General features: G+C 48.9%; 8 non-coding genes and 1 pseudogene across 8 annotated transcripts; all 9 read right to left on the bottom strand.

Annotated features, from left to right (window-relative positions):
• Positions 1–113: 113 nt before the first annotated feature.
• Positions 114–304, bottom strand: LOC142284779 (U2 spliceosomal RNA). The gene has a single exon (XR_012746254.1). It is a non-coding gene; the product is annotated as a U2 spliceosomal RNA (small nuclear RNA).
• A 1,117-nt stretch (positions 305–1,421) lies between these two features.
• On the bottom strand, positions 1,422–1,612 carry LOC142284780 (U2 spliceosomal RNA). Its single transcript, XR_012746256.1, has one exon. It is a non-coding gene; the product is annotated as a U2 spliceosomal RNA (small nuclear RNA).
• Positions 1,613–2,729: 1,117 nt separating this feature from the next.
• On the bottom strand, positions 2,730–2,920 carry LOC142284781 (U2 spliceosomal RNA). Its single transcript, XR_012746257.1, has one exon. It is a non-coding gene; the product is annotated as a U2 spliceosomal RNA (small nuclear RNA).
• Positions 2,921–4,037: 1,117 nt separating this feature from the next.
• Positions 4,038–4,228, bottom strand: LOC142284783 (U2 spliceosomal RNA). The gene has a single exon (XR_012746259.1). It is a non-coding gene; the product is annotated as a U2 spliceosomal RNA (small nuclear RNA).
• A 1,118-nt stretch (positions 4,229–5,346) lies between these two features.
• On the bottom strand, positions 5,347–5,537 carry LOC142284784 (U2 spliceosomal RNA). Its single transcript, XR_012746260.1, has one exon. It is a non-coding gene; the product is annotated as a U2 spliceosomal RNA (small nuclear RNA).
• A 1,117-nt stretch (positions 5,538–6,654) lies between these two features.
• On the bottom strand, positions 6,655–6,845 carry LOC142284785 (U2 spliceosomal RNA). Its single transcript, XR_012746261.1, has one exon. It is a non-coding gene; the product is annotated as a U2 spliceosomal RNA (small nuclear RNA).
• A 1,117-nt stretch (positions 6,846–7,962) lies between these two features.
• Positions 7,963–8,153, bottom strand: LOC142284787 (U2 spliceosomal RNA). Its single transcript, XR_012746262.1, has one exon. It is a non-coding gene; the product is annotated as a U2 spliceosomal RNA (small nuclear RNA).
• Positions 8,154–9,270: 1,117 nt separating this feature from the next.
• Positions 9,271–9,461, bottom strand: LOC142284788 (U2 spliceosomal RNA). The gene has a single exon (XR_012746263.1). It is a non-coding gene; the product is annotated as a U2 spliceosomal RNA (small nuclear RNA).
• Positions 9,462–10,578: 1,117 nt separating this feature from the next.
• Positions 10,579–10,783, bottom strand: LOC142284739 (U2 spliceosomal RNA; annotated as a pseudogene).
• Between the last annotated feature and the right edge of the window lie 3,828 nt (positions 10,784–14,611).

The raw sequence follows: 14,611 nt of genomic DNA on the forward strand, positions 1-14,611 counted from the left end.
TTTGGATGAATAAAGCAAGTAAAAAGTGTGTTAGATAAAAATTCATTTCAATTCGCTAATCGGGCTAATATGAATCAGGTGAATCGAGTTCTGCTTTTGGAAACTGGGTTAAGAAGGGGTGCACCGTTCCTGGAGGTACTGCAATACCAGGTCAATGCGTGGAGTGGACAGAGCAAGCTCTTTTTCCATCTCCCTGTTCTAAAAATCCATTTAATATATGGTCCCCAGATAGGGGACGTATCAGATATTAAACTGATAAGAACAGATACTACACTTGATCTTAGCCAAAAGGCCGAGAAGCGATAACCAGAATTGGTTTGGGCCTCGAGTGGCACCCTGGCCTATGCCGGACACATCTTAGGGAGAGAGAGCGAGAGGGAGACAAACCCACACCTACACAAGACATTTTGTCACCCAAGCCAACCCTTGAAAAGGCTGCTTTGCAGAGCAAAAACAAGAAGAATGGTGCGTTTTGCAGCCGCCGCCCACTGCAATGAATCTGAATAACTCCTCCTTTAGGGCGCAAGCAACTCCCCTCCCCCTTGCAGTCTTTCCAATTCACGATACAAAAAGACGGACAGGACAGGTTGCCTGACTTTCCGTCACTGCCACCCTTTGCCATCCTTACCCGTAGAAAGCCCTTTCATCATCCCCAAACCCTAATCTTTTCCCTTTCCTTCCCAGCCTCCAAACCCTGCCCTCTGTACCTTTCTCACCACCCGCTTCCCTTCTCCTGTCATCCCCCTACCACCCGGGAAAAAAAGAGATTGCCCCCTCCTTCCACTAGCCCACCCTCCCACCCAAAGAACAACTTCTTCTGCGCAGCTTGTTTTCTAGGCAGCAGCGCTATTGTGATGTCATCGGGGGGCATTGTGACAAGCCGCCAGTGTTCCGTCTCTTCATGTTGTGCACTGTTCAAACCGAAAATACATCAACAGGCAGGCTACAGAAAAGCTTACTAACAAAGGTTAGAGAGGGGCTTTCTCAGAGGGCTTTTTACAGTTTGTCTATTCCCAATTAGCCGGTTTAGTATACTTAATGAAAGTACTAATTCTTTCATAGGCCGCCCATTCTTAGTATTTGACGTTCAGGTAACAACAGGTAACTTTATTTGGAGTGGAAGCAGAGAGATAACACCAGATGCCAATTGTAGATCCTCTCACACCTGTGGTCACTGCAGCATCTGACTCCACTTTGTCCAAAAGGGATCTATTCCATTCAATTACACATGATCTAGATTAGACTGACAACAAGATACTGCACGGGACATAGCAGAGTTGGTGAAGTTGAGTGGTGATGAGTTTGCTATTTGGATGAATAAAGCAAGTAAAAAGTGTGTTAGATAAAAATTCATTTCAATTCGCTAATCGGGCTAATATGAATCAGGTGAATCGAGTTCTGCTTTTGGAAACTGGGTTAAGAAGGGGTGCACCGTTCCTGGAGGTACTGCAATACCAGGTCAATGCGTGGAGTGGACAGAGCAAGCTCTTTTTCCATCTCCCTGTTCTAAAAATCCATTTAATATATGGTCCCCAGATAGGGGACGTATCAGATATTAAACTGATAAGAACAGATACTACACTTGATCTTAGCCAAAAGGCCGAGAAGCGATAACCAGAATTGGTTTGGGCCTCGAGTGGCACCCTGGCCTATGCCGGACACATCTTAGGGAGAGAGAGCGAGAGGGAGACAAACCCACGCCTACACAAGACATTTTGTCACCCAAGCCAACCCTTGAAAAGGCTGCTTTGCAGAGCAAAAACAAGAAGAATGGTGCGTTTTGCAGCCGCCGCCCACTGCAATGAATCTGAATAACTCCTCCTTTAGGGCGCAAGCAACTCCCCTCCCCCTTGCAGTCTTTCCAATTCACGATACAAAAAGACGGACAGGACAGGTTGCCTGACTTTCCGTCACTGCCACCCTTTGCCATCCTTACCCGTAGAAAGCCCTTTCATCATCCCCAAACCCTAATCTTTTCCCTTTCCTTCCCAGCCCCCAAACCCTGCCCTCTGTACCTTTCTCACCACCCGCTTCCCTTCTCCTGTCATCCCCCTACCACCCGGGAAAAAAAGAGATTGCCCCCTCCTTCCACTAGCCCACCCTCCCACCCAAAGAACAACTTCTTCTGCGCAGCTTGTTTTCTAGGCAGCAGCGCTATTGTGATGTCATCGGGGGGCATTGTGACAAGCCGCCAGTGTTCCGTCTCTTCATGTTGTGCACTGTTCAAACCGAAAATACATCAACAGGCAGGCTACAGAAAAGCTTACTAACAAAGGTTAGAGAGGGGCTTTCTCAGAGGGCTTTTTACAGTTTGTCTATTCCCAATTAGCCGGTTTAGTATACTTAATGAAAGTACTAATTCTTTCATAGGCCGCCCATTCTTAGTATTTGACGTTCAGGTAACAACAGGTAACTTTATTTGGAGTGGAAGCAGAGAGATAACACCAGATGCCAATTGTAGATCCTCTCACACCTGTGGTCACTGCAGCATCTGACTCCACTTTGTCCAAAAGGGATCTATTCCATTCAATTACACATGATCTAGATTAGACTGACAACAAGATACTGCACGGGACATAGCAGAGTTGGTGAAGTTGAGTGGTGATGAGTTTGCTATTTGGATGAATAAAGCAAGTAAAAAGTGTGTTAGATAAAAATTCATTTCAATTCGCTAATCGGGCTAATATGAATCAGGTGAATCGAGTTCTGCTTTTGGAAACTGGGTTAAGAAGGGGTGCACCGTTCCTGGAGGTACTGCAATACCAGGTCAATGCGTGGAGTGGACAGAGCAAGCTCTTTTTCCATCTCCCTGTTCTAAAAATCCATTTAATATATGGTCCCCAGATAGGGGACGTATCAGATATTAAACTGATAAGAACAGATACTACACTTGATCTTAGCCAAAAGGCCGAGAAGCGATAACCAGAATTGGTTTGGGCCTCGAGTGGCACCCTGGCCTATGCCGGACACATCTTAGGGAGAGAGAGCGAGAGGGAGACAAACCCACGCCTACACAAGACATTTTGTCACCCAAGCCAACCCTTGAAAAGGCTGCTTTGCAGAGCAAAAACAAGAAGAATGGTGCGTTTTGCAGCCGCCGCCCACTGCAATGAATCTGAATAACTCCTCCTTTAGGGCGCAAGCAACTCCCCTCCCCCTTGCAGTCTTTCCAATTCACGATACAAAAAGACGGACAGGACAGGTTGCCTGACTTTCCGTCACTGCCACCCTTTGCCATCCTTACCCGTAGAAAGCCCTTTCATCATCCCCAAACCCTAATCTTTTCCCTTTCCTTCCCAGCCCCCAAACCCTGCCCTCTGTACCTTTCTCACCACCCGCTTCCCTTCTCCTGTCATCCCCCTACCACCCGGGAAAAAAAGAGATTGCCCCCTCCTTCCACTAGCCCACCCTCCCACCCAAAGAACAACTTCTTCTGCGCAGCTTGTTTTCTAGGCAGCAGCGCTATTGTGATGTCATCGGGGGGCATTGTGACAAGCCGCCAGTGTTCCGTCTCTTCATGTTGTGCACTGTTCAAACCGAAAATACATCAACAGGCAGGCTACAGAAAAGCTTACTAACAAAGGTTAGAGAGGGGCTTTCTCAGAGGGCTTTTTACAGTTTGTCTATTCCCAATTAGCCGGTTTAGTATACTTAATGAAAGTACTAATTCTTTCATAGGCCGCCCATTCTTAGTATTTGACGTTCAGGTAACAACAGGTAACTTTATTTGGAGTGGAAGCAGAGAGATAACACCAGATGCCAATTGTAGATCCTCTCACACCTGTGGTCACTGCAGCATCTGACTCCACTTTGTCCAAAAGGGATCTATTCCATTCAATTACACATGATCTAGATTAGACTGACAACAAGATACTGCACGGGACATAGCAGAGTTGGTGAAGTTGAGTGGTGATGAGTTTGCTATTTGGATGAATAAAGCAAGTAAAAAGTGTGTTAGATAAAAATTCATTTCAATTCGCTAATCGGGCTAATATGAATCAGGTGAATCGAGTTCTGCTTTTGGAAACTGGGTTAAGAAGGGGTGCACCGTTCCTGGAGGTACTGCAATACCAGGTCAATGCGTGGAGTGGACAGAGCAAGCTCTTTTTCCATCTCCCTGTTCTAAAAATCCATTTAATATATGGTCCCCAGATAGGGGACGTATCAGATATTAAACTGATAAGAACAGATACTACACTTGATCTTAGCCAAAAGGCCGAGAAGCGATAACCAGAATTGGTTTGGGCCTCGAGTGGCACCCTGGCCTATGCCGGACACATCTTAGGGAGAGAGAGCGAGAGGGAGACAAACCCACGCCTACACAAGACATTTTGTCACCCAAGCCAACCCTTGAAAAGGCTGCTTTGCAGAGCAAAAACAAGAAGAATGGTGCGTTTTGCAGCCGCCGCCCACTGCAATGAATCTGAATAACTCCTCCTTTAGGGCGCAAGCAACTCCCCTCCCCCTTGCAGTCTTTCCAATTCACGATACAAAAAGACGGACAGGACAGGTTGCCTGACTTTCCGTCACTGCCACCCTTTGCCATCCTTACCCGTAGAAAGCCCTTTCATCATCCCCAAACCCTAATCTTTTCCCTTTCCTTCCCAGCCCCCAAACCCTGCCCTCTGTACCTTTCTCACCACCCGCTTCCCTTCTCCTGTCATCCCCCTACCACCCGGGAAAAAAAGAGATTGCCCCCTCCTTCCACTAGCCCACCCTCCCACCCAAAGAACAACTTCTTCTGCGCAGCTTGTTTTCTAGGCAGCAGCGCTATTGTGATGTCATCGGGGGGGCATTGTGACAAGCCGCCAGTGTTCCGTCTCTTCATGTTGTGCACTGTTCAAACCGAAAATACATCAACAGGCAGGCTACAGAAAAGCTTACTAACAAAGGTTAGAGAGGGGCTTTCTCAGAGGGCTTTTTACAGTTTGTCTATTCCCAATTAGCCGGTTTAGTATACTTAATGAAAGTACTAATTCTTTCATAGGCCGCCCATTCTTAGTATTTGACGTTCAGGTAACAACAGGTAACTTTATTTGGAGTGGAAGCAGAGAGATAACACCAGATGCCAATTGTAGATCCTCTCACACCTGTGGTCACTGCAGCATCTGACTCCACTTTGTCCAAAAGGGATCTATTCCATTCAATTACACATGATCTAGATTAGACTGACAACAAGATACTGCACGGGACATAGCAGAGTTGGTGAAGTTGAGTGGTGATGAGTTTGCTATTTGGATGAATAAAGCAAGTAAAAAGTGTGTTAGATAAAAATTCATTTCAATTCGCTAATCGGGCTAATATGAATCAGGTGAATCGAGTTCTGCTTTTGGAAACTGGGTTAAGAAGGGGTGCACCGTTCCTGGAGGTACTGCAATACCAGGTCAATGCGTGGAGTGGACAGAGCAAGCTCTTTTTCCATCTCCCTGTTCTAAAAATCCATTTAATATATGGTCCCCAGATAGGGGACGTATCAGATATTAAACTGATAAGAACAGATACTACACTTGATCTTAGCCAAAAGGCCGAGAAGCGATAACCAGAATTGGTTTGGGCCTCGAGTGGCACCCTGGCCTATGCCGGACACATCTTAGGGAGAGAGAGCGAGAGGGAGACAAACCCACGCCTACACAAGACATTTTGTCACCCAAGCCAACCCTTGAAAAGGCTGCTTTGCAGAGCAAAAACAAGAAGAATGGTGCGTTTTGCAGCCGCCGCCCACTGCAATGAATCTGAATAACTCCTCCTTTAGGGCGCAAGCAACTCCCCTCCCCCTTGCAGTCTTTCCAATTCACGATACAAAAAGACGGACAGGACAGGTTGCCTGACTTTCCGTCACTGCCACCCTTTGCCATCCTTACCCGTAGAAAGCCCTTTCATCATCCCCAAACCCTAATCTTTTCCCTTTCCTTCCCAGCCCCCAAACCCTGCCCTCTGTACCTTTCTCACCACCCGCTTCCCTTCTCCTGTCATCCCCCTACCACCCGGGAAAAAAAGAGATTGCCCCCTCCTTCCACTAGCCCACCCTCCCACCCAAAGAACAACTTCTTCTGCGCAGCTTGTTTTCTAGGCAGCAGCGCTATTGTGATGTCATCGGGGGGCATTGTGACAAGCCGCCAGTGTTCCGTCTCTTCATGTTGTGCACTGTTCAAACCGAAAATACATCAACAGGCAGGCTACAGAAAAGCTTACTAACAAAGGTTAGAGAGGGGCTTTCTCAGAGGGCTTTTTACAGTTTGTCTATTCCCAATTAGCCGGTTTAGTATACTTAATGAAAGTACTAATTCTTTCATAGGCCGCCCATTCTTAGTATTTGACGTTCAGGTAACAACAGGTAACTTTATTTGGAGTGGAAGCAGAGAGATAACACCAGATGCCAATTGTAGATCCTCTCACACCTGTGGTCACTGCAGCATCTGACTCCACTTTGTCCAAAAGGGATCTATTCCATTCAATTACACATGATCTAGATTAGACTGACAACAAGATACTGCACGGGACATAGCAGAGTTGGTGAAGTTGAGTGGTGATGAGTTTGCTATTTGGATGAATAAAGCAAGTAAAAAGTGTGTTAGATAAAAATTCATTTCAATTCGCTAATCGGGCTAATATGAATCAGGTGAATCGAGTTCTGCTTTTGGAAACTGGGTTAAGAAGGGGTGCACCGTTCCTGGAGGTACTGCAATACCAGGTCAATGCGTGGAGTGGACAGAGCAAGCTCTTTTTCCATCTCCCTGTTCTAAAAATCCATTTAATATATGGTCCCCAGATAGGGGACGTATCAGATATTAAACTGATAAGAACAGATACTACACTTGATCTTAGCCAAAAGGCCGAGAAGCGATAACCAGAATTGGTTTGGGCCTCGAGTGGCACCCTGGCCTATGCCGGACACATCTTAGGGAGAGAGAGCGAGAGGGAGACAAACCCACGCCTACACAAGACATTTTGTCACCCAAGCCAACCCTTGAAAAGGCTGCTTTGCAGAGCAAAAACAAGAAGAATGGTGCGTTTTGCAGCCGCCGCCCACTGCAATGAATCTGAATAACTCCTCCTTTAGGGCGCAAGCAACTCCCCTCCCCCTTGCAGTCTTTCCAATTCACGATACAAAAAGACGGACAGGACAGGTTGCCTGACTTTCCGTCACTGCCACCCTTTGCCATCCTTACCCGTAGAAAGCCCTTTCATCATCCCCAAACCCTAATCTTTTCCCTTTCCTTCCCAGCCCCCAAACCCTGCCCTCTGTACCTTTCTCACCACCCGCTTCCCTTCTCCTGTCATCCCCCTACCACCCGGGAAAAAAAGAGATTGCCCCCTCCTTCCACTAGCCCACCCTCCCACCCAAAGAACAACTTCTTCTGCGCAGCTTGTTTTCTAGGCAGCAGCGCTATTGTGATGTCATCGGGGGGCATTGTGACAAGCCGCCAGTGTTCCGTCTCTTCATGTTGTTCACTGTTCAAACCGAAAATACATCAACAGGCAGGCTACAGAAAAGCTTACTAACAAAGGTTAGAGAGGGGCTTTCTCAGAGGGCTTTTTACAGTTTGTCTATTCCCAATTAGCCGGTTTAGTATACTTAATGAAAGTACTAATTCTTTCATAGGCCGCCCATTCTTAGTATTTGACGTTCAGGTAACAACAGGTAACTTTATTTGGAGTGGAAGCAGAGAGATAACACCAGATGCCAATTGTAGATCCTCTCACACCTGTGGTCACTGCAGCATCTGACTCCACTTTGTCCAAAAGGGATCTATTCCATTCAATTACACATGATCTAGATTAGACTGACAACAAGATACTGCACGGGACATAGCAGAGTTGGTGAAGTTGAGTGGTGATGAGTTTGCTATTTGGATGAATAAAGCAAGTAAAAAGTGTGTTAGATAAAAATTCATTTCAATTCGCTAATCGGGCTAATATGAATCAGGTGAATCGAGTTCTGCTTTTGGAAACTGGGTTAAGAAGGGGTGCACCGTTCCTGGAGGTACTGCAATACCAGGTCAATGCGTGGAGTGGACAGAGCAAGCTCTTTTTCCATCTCCCTGTTCTAAAAATCCATTTAATATATGGTCCCCAGATAGGGGACGTATCAGATATTAAACTGATAAGAACAGATACTACACTTGATCTTAGCCAAAAGGCCGAGAAGCGATAACCAGAATTGGTTTGGGCCTCGAGTGGCACCCTGGCCTATGCCGGACACATCTTAGGGAGAGAGAGCGAGAGGGAGACAAACCCACGCCTACACAAGACATTTTGTCACCCAAGCCAACCCTTGAAAAGGCTGCTTTGCAGAGCAAAAACAAGAAGAATGGTGCGTTTTGCAGCCGCCGCCCACTGCAATGAATCTGAATAACTCCTCCTTTAGGGCGCAAGCAACTCCCCTCCCCCTTGCAGTCTTTCCAATTCACGATACAAAAAGACGGACAGGACAGGTTGCCTGACTTTCCGTCACTGCCACCCTTTGCCATCCTTACCCGTAGAAAGCCCTTTCATCATCCCCAAACCCTAATCTTTTCCCTTTCCTTCCCAGCCCCCAAACCCTGCCCTCTGTACCTTTCTCACCACCCGCTTCCCTTCTCCTGTCATCCCCCTACCACCCGGGAAAAAAAGAGATTGCCCCCTCCTTCCACTAGCCCACCCTCCCACCCAAAGAACAACTTCTTCTGCGCAGCTTGTTTTCTAGGCAGCAGCGCTATTGTGATGTCATCGGGGGGCATTGTGACAAGCCGCCAGTGTTCCGTCTCTTCATGTTGTGCACTGTTCAAACCGAAAATACATCAACAGGCAGGCTACAGAAAAGCTTACTAACAAAGGTTAGAGAGGGGCTTTCTCAGAGGGCTTTTTACAGTTTGTCTATTCCCAATTAGCCGGTTTAGTATACTTAATGAAAGTACTAATTCTTTCATAGGCCGCCCATTCTTAGTATTTGACGTTCAGGTAACAACAGGTAACTTTATTTGGAGTGGAAGCAGAGAGATAACACCAGATGCCAATTGTAGATCCTCTCACACCTGTGGTCACTGCAGCATCTGACTCCACTTTGTCCAAAAGGGATCTATTCCATTCAATTACACATGATCTAGATTAGACTGACAACAAGATACTGCACGGGACATAGCAGAGTTGGTGAAGTTGAGTGGTGATGAGTTTGCTATTTGGATGAATAAAGCAAGTAAAAAGTGTGTTAGATAAAAATTCATTTCAATTCGCTAATCGGGCTAATATGAATCAGGTGAATCGAGTTCTGCTTTTGGAAACTGGGTTAAGAAGGGGTGCACCGTTCCTGGAGGTACTGCAATACCAGGTCAATGCGTGGAGTGGACAGAGCAAGCTCTTTTTCCATCTCCCTGTTCTAAAAATCCATTTAATATATGGTCCCCAGATAGGGGACGTATCAGATATTAAACTGATAAGAACAGATACTACACTTGATCTTAGCCAAAAGGCCGAGAAGCGATAACCAGAATTGGTTTGGGCCTCGAGTGGCACCCTGGCCTATGCCGGACACATCTTAGGGAGAGAGAGCGAGAGGGAGACAAACCCACGCCTACACAAGACATTTTGTCACCCAAGCCAACCCTTGAAAAGGCTGCTTTGCAGAGCAAAAACAAGAAGAATGGTGCGTTTTGCAGCCGCCGCCCACTGCAATGAATCTGAATAACTCCTCCTTTAGGGCGCAAGCAACTCCCCTCCCCCTTGCAGTCTTTCCAATTCACGATACAAAAAGACGGACAGGACAGGTTGCCTGACTTTCCGTCACTGCCACCCTTTGCCATCCTTACCCGTAGAAAGCCCTTTCATCATCCCCAAACCCTAATCTTTTCCCTTTCCTTCCCAGCCCCCAAACCCTGCCCTCTGTACCTTTCTCACCACCCGCTTCCCTTCTCCTGTCATCCCCCTACCACCCGGGAAAAAAAGAGATTGCCCCCTCCTTCCACTAGCCCACCCTCCCACCCAAAGAACAACTTCTTCTGCGCAGCTTGTTTTCTAGGCAGCAGCGCTATTGTGATGTCATCGGGGGGCATTGTGACAAGCCGCCAGTGTTCCGTCTCTTCATGTTGTGCACTGTTCAAACCGAAAATACATCAACAGGCAGGCTACAGAAAAGCTTACTAACAAAGGTTAGAGAGGGGCTTTCTCAGAGGGCTTTTTACAGTTTGTCTATTCCCAATTAGCCGGTTTAGTATACTTAATGAAAGTACTAATTCTTTCATAGGCCGCCCATTCTTAGTATTTGACGTTCAGGTAACAACAGGTAACTTTATTTGGAGTGGAAGCAGAGAGATAACACCAGATGCCAATTGTAGATCCTCTCACACCTGTGGTCACTGCAGCATCTGACTCCACTTTGTCCAAAAGGGATCTATTCCATTCAATTACACATGATCTAGATTAGACTGACAACAAGATACTGCACGGGACATAGCAGAGTTGGTGAAGTTGAGTGGTGATGAGTTTGCTATTTGGATGAATAAAGCAAGTAAAAAGTGTGTTAGATAAAAATTCATTTCAATTCGCTAATCGGGCTAATATGAATCAGGTGAATCGAGTTCTGCTTTTGGAAACTGGGTTAAGAAGGGGTGCACCGTTCCTGGAGGTACTGCAATACCAGGTCAATGCGTGGAGTGGACAGAGCAAGCTCTTTTTCCATCTCCCTGTTCTAAAAATCCATTTAATATATGGTCCCCAGATAGGGGACGTATCAGATATTAAACTGATAAGAACAGATTTTTTGATTTAACAGCATCTTTATTATCATGCACTACTCACAAAAAGGTAACAAACCGTGTACAGTGCCGCAGCCCCGTACACACAGAACTATACAATCCTTCTTACATAGCCATAGAGTACGACGCACTAAACTATACATCACACTCCTATGCTTATCCATAACACTCAAGCTGAAAGAAAAAGTTAGACAATAAATAACGACGAACCGGCGATTGGGGGATGGGGGTAGGGGAAAAGGGGGATAGGGTGGGGGAATCACAGGCCCGAAGCTTTATTGAAAGACGCACATAACGGGAAAAGGAGGGAGGGGGCATGGAAGAGGTCTAAACCTCCTCCTCGGCGCTGTCGTCCGGACTGTCCATGATGGAATAGTCTCTGAGCAGGCTGTGGATCAGCCTGCGGCAATCCTGGATAGACGTCCTCTCCCTCTTCAAGATGAGCCAGTTCCTGGCGACCCAAATAGCGTCCTTAAAGCAGTTCATAAGGCGCCAAGCCTCCTGGATGGCTCCAACGGTGTGAGTCCCAGGGAAGAGTCCATAAAGTACGGAATGGTACGATAGGCTCCCTCTGGGGACGGAGTTCCTCAGGTCATCCTCCAGGGCAACCAACAGGCGCTGTGCGAAACGGCAGTCCCAAAAGGCGTGCAGCGATGTTTCCTCCACGAAGGGGCACCTTGGGCAGTACCGGGTTTTGCACAGGTTCCGGGCGTGCATGAATGACCGGACGGGCAGTCCGCCCTGTATCGCCATCCATGACAAGTCCTTGTGCCCGTTGGTCAATCCAGCCGATGACACGTTTGTCCAAACAGTCTCCAGTGTGTCGTGATGAAGTCCTGGAATGTTCTCCATTTCGTCCTTGGCTCTGATGAGTTTGTGGATAGTCTTTGGCTTCCACAAATCAGGCTTGAGTCCCTCCAGTTGGTGTTCCCTCACAAACCGAACCACGTCTCCGTAGAACCATGGCGCCGTCCAGTTGTAGGGGAAGGAGCTGTCCCACTTGTCCCAGCCTAACCGTCTCCAAAGGGGGAGCAGGAAGAAGCGAGACATGGACCCACCCGCGGAACCTCTCTTGACTCGCAGAGTTCGGCGAACGCAGTCACATACGAAGGAGGATCGCAGGAGGGTGGGGATATCGGGTACGCCCTTCCCACCCTTGCGAGGATCCTTGTACATGATGCTCCGCTTTACTCTGTCCATCTTGGATCCCCAGACAAAACGAAACACCGTCCTGGTAATGGCCCTGCACACGGTGGCAAGGGGGGGCCAGGCCTGGGCCGTGTACTGCAGCACGGGCAGTACCTCGTTACGCAGGACCAGTGCTTTGCCCTCACATGTGAGGCGTCTGAGGCTCCACAGACCGATCCGTTGGGTGATCTTGGTCAAGCGTTCCTCCCAGGACTTGAGGGCTGCTCCTTCCTTCCCGAACCAGACTCCAAGAACCTTGATGAACTCCGGCTGGATGCTGAAAGGGAAGGGGGCGGAAGAGGCCGGCTGCCAGTCCCCGAAGAGCATGGCTTCCGACTTCCCGCAGTTGACTTTGGCTCCCGAAGCCCGTCCGAAGGTCTCACAGGTCTGGACGAGGGTGTCGACTGAGCGCCGGTCCGCGCAGAAGACGGTCACGTCGTCCATGTAGAGCGAGCACTTGACCTCGAAGCGTTCTGGTCCTGGTGCGGTGATCCCTCTGATCTCTCCATTCCGCCGGATAGCCTCTGCAAAGAGTTCTATAACACAAACAAAAAGAAGAGGTGACAGAGGACAGCCTTGTCTGACCCCTGAGAGGACCGGGAAGGGGTCAGTCTTCCAGCCGTTCACCAACACCGAGCTGTGAATATCAAAATACATTAGTTGGACATACAAGCAAAACATGTTACCCAAACCTAACCTGTGCAGAGCTTTGCCCAGGAACTCATGGGAAACACGGTCGAAGGCCTTTTCCTGATCCAACGAGATCAGGGCTGCGTGCACCCGGCGGGCTTTGATGTACTCGACCGTGTCCCGCATGAGAGCCAGGCTGTCTGCGATGCGACGTCCGGGGATGCCGCAGGTCTGATCCGGGTGGATGATCCGTCCGATAACAGTCTTCAATCTCGTTGCCATCGTCTTGGCCAGGATCTTGTAGTCGACGTTCAGAAGGGTGATGGGACGCCAATTCTTCAGGTCGCACCTCTCTCCTTTACGCTTGTACAGGATCGTGACCATTCCTTCCCTCAGAGTTGGAGGCATTCTGCCCTCCACCACCATCTCCTCATACAGCCCTAACAGGTCCGGACAGATTAGGTCTCCCAGCGCTACATAGAGCTCTGCTGGGAGGCCGTCACTGCCCGGTGTCCTGCCAGAACTAAAGGATTTGGCGGCCGAGAGCAGCTCGTCCACCGTCAGAGGAACATCCATGGCCGCCGCGTCTGCAGGGTCAAGATGGTTAGTGATACCTGACAGGAACTTATCGGCGGCCTCGGGGTCAGTAGTCTTGCGGGCGTAGAGTTCGCTGTAGAAGTCGCTGACGACCTTCATCACGTTCTCTTTCCCGCGTCGCATGTTTCCACTCTCGTCTCGTAGTTCATTCATGGGCGTGTGACCGGCGTGGAGTTTCCTGAAAAAGAACGAGTTACATTTCTCACCCTTCTCCAGGTTCTCCACTTTGGAACGGAAGACAATTCGCTCGGACTCCTCCTCGAAGTGCCTTTTCAGGCTCCTCTTAGTCTCCTCCAGCTCCTCTCTCACGTCCCAGCCGCATCGAAGAAGGTCCTGCAGGGAACGCAGCTCACGCTGGAGTCTCCTGAAGTCCCTCCTCTTCAGACACGCCTGTTGTTGACTCTTTGCCTGAAAGAAGAAACGGAACTCGAGTTTAACGTATTCCCACCAGTCAGAAACAGACTGGAAGCCCGCCTTGTAGGCCCGCCACGTGGAGTAGGCAGCTCTAAGCTCCTCCAGAATCTCACCCTTTTCCAGCAGAGAGCAGTTCAGCTTCCAGGAGCCCGGGCCAATGGGGAAGCCATGGCCCAGCACACCTTGAAAGTGAATGGCTCTGTGGTCAGAGAAGAAGCAGGGGACCATCGAGTGCCCACTCCGCCCAACCGCCCGAGAGGTAAACACAAAGTCAATCCTGGAACGCAGCGAGCCATCGGATCGGCACCATGAATAGTTCACGGATCCGTGTCCGATGGAGCCAACAACGTCCACAAGAGAGGCTTCGGTCACCATCTCAATGAGCAGTTTGGATGTGACGTCCAACTTGGCAGCCGTTCCAGAACTGCGTCCATCCTCCTCAATCGGGCAGTTGAAATCCCCGGCCATCACTACCGTCCTGGCGGTAGCGAGCTGAGGGCGCAGGGCTTGGAGGAGCTCCAGTCGATCGCTCTTCACAGGAGAAGCATACACATTGATGAACCTGACAGGTTCTCCCGCCCAGGTGCCATCCACGAGCAGTAACCTGCCGCAGACGATTTCCTGAACAGAGTCCAATGTGAAGGCGCTTCCCCTGATCAGCACGGCGACCCCCGCGGACCTACAGTCGCCCCCGCCAGACCAGTAGGATGGGCCATGGGTCCACTCCCTGGCCAGATGGTTGAAGGACCTAGAGGAGGGAAGGGAGCATTCCTGCAGGAAAAATACATCACTAGACTGAGTGTTAAGGAACGCAGAAATTGTCTGACGTCGGAACTTGTCTCTGATGCTCCTAACATTAATGGAAAAGATGTTAATGTTAGCAGTCATTGGAGGAAAGAGAAAGTTAGAGCAGGCGGTGTGCCTTAGTTACCACTCCGGTCGGGCGGTTCTTCCTCTTTGGCACCTGCTGGTAAGGGTATCTCCAGCAGACCCTCTTCTGCTAGCTGATCAAGCAGGGATGGTGCCTCAGTGGCTTCCGACTCCTCCATTTC

The sequence above is a fragment of the Anomaloglossus baeobatrachus genome, unplaced genomic scaffold (genome assembly GCF_048569485.1).
Source record: "Anomaloglossus baeobatrachus isolate aAnoBae1 unplaced genomic scaffold, aAnoBae1.hap1 Scaffold_573, whole genome shotgun sequence".
NCBI classification, from domain to species: Eukaryota; Metazoa; Chordata; class Amphibia; order Anura; family Aromobatidae; genus Anomaloglossus; species Anomaloglossus baeobatrachus.